Here is a 1,027-nt window from a genome sequence, read left to right as displayed (position 1 = left end):
AAAGTAAACTTTTAGACGAATTAAATCAAAGTTTTGTCTTTTTAGTATTGTACCAACCACGGTTCCTTCTGGCCCAGTTTTTTCAAAATAAATTTATGAAGCAACTTTTGTGCAACTAAAAGATGAGCGGCTGCCCACCAGGCGTTGCTTCAATCACTCGCCAATGACCACCAGATCTTTTGCAGAAAATTAAACTTTCAGGCTATTTAAAGCAAATTTTTATGCTTGCAACGTTGTGAGAAACGTGCTTTGATCTTGCTCAATTTTTGCAACATGAATTTTTCAAGAAACACTTTCTTAACTAAGACATGTGTGGAGCGCGCTTGAAGTTTTGTTCTGATGTGACAAATGAAACTTTCAGGAAATTTCGACCGGTGTTTTCTCTGCCCAATCAGGCTCTTTTTCCATCCGGCGTGATTTTTGCTAGATGATTCTTTTAAGAAACACCTACGCAACTGAGAGGCCTGTTGGGGCGCAAATCAAGGGTGGAATCAAACACTCGCCAATATTCACCAGATTTTTTTTCAAATTTGGAGCTCTTCGGGAATTGAAAGCGCAGTTTTTGCTTTTAAATGATATAAGAAACGCTCTTCCATCTATGCCAGTTTTCCGAAACGAATTTTTGAACAAACGCCTACGCAACTATGGAATGTGTTGGAGCGTTCAAGTGCAGAATCAAACACCCTCCAGTACTTTCAGGATTCTTTGTGGAAAATGAAACTTTCAACACACTTAGAACAGAGTTTTCTCTTTTCAGTGGTGTGAGCGTTGCGCTTTTCTCTATGCTAATTTTCGCCAAATTATTGTTTGTAAGAGACATTTACACAACTAAAAGATGCGGTGGAACGCGCTGCAATGCCCATCAGGTGTTGATTCAAACAGTCGCTCAACAGATTTTCTGTGAAAAATTGAACTTTTACAACAGTTCACACGAATCCTTGGCTTTTCGATAATGTGGCGTTTCGTTTTTCTGGCGAGCCTAGTTTTTGCTAAATGATTTTTTGAAGAAACACCTACGCAACTGAGA

This window comes from Dendroctonus ponderosae, unplaced genomic scaffold (assembly GCF_020466585.1).
Source record: "Dendroctonus ponderosae isolate FM_Combo_2020 unplaced genomic scaffold, Dpon_F_20191213v2 Dpon_F_20191213_5, whole genome shotgun sequence".
NCBI lineage: Eukaryota > Metazoa > Arthropoda > Insecta > Coleoptera > Curculionidae > Dendroctonus > Dendroctonus ponderosae.
Note: the sequence above shows the minus strand (reverse complement) of the source record.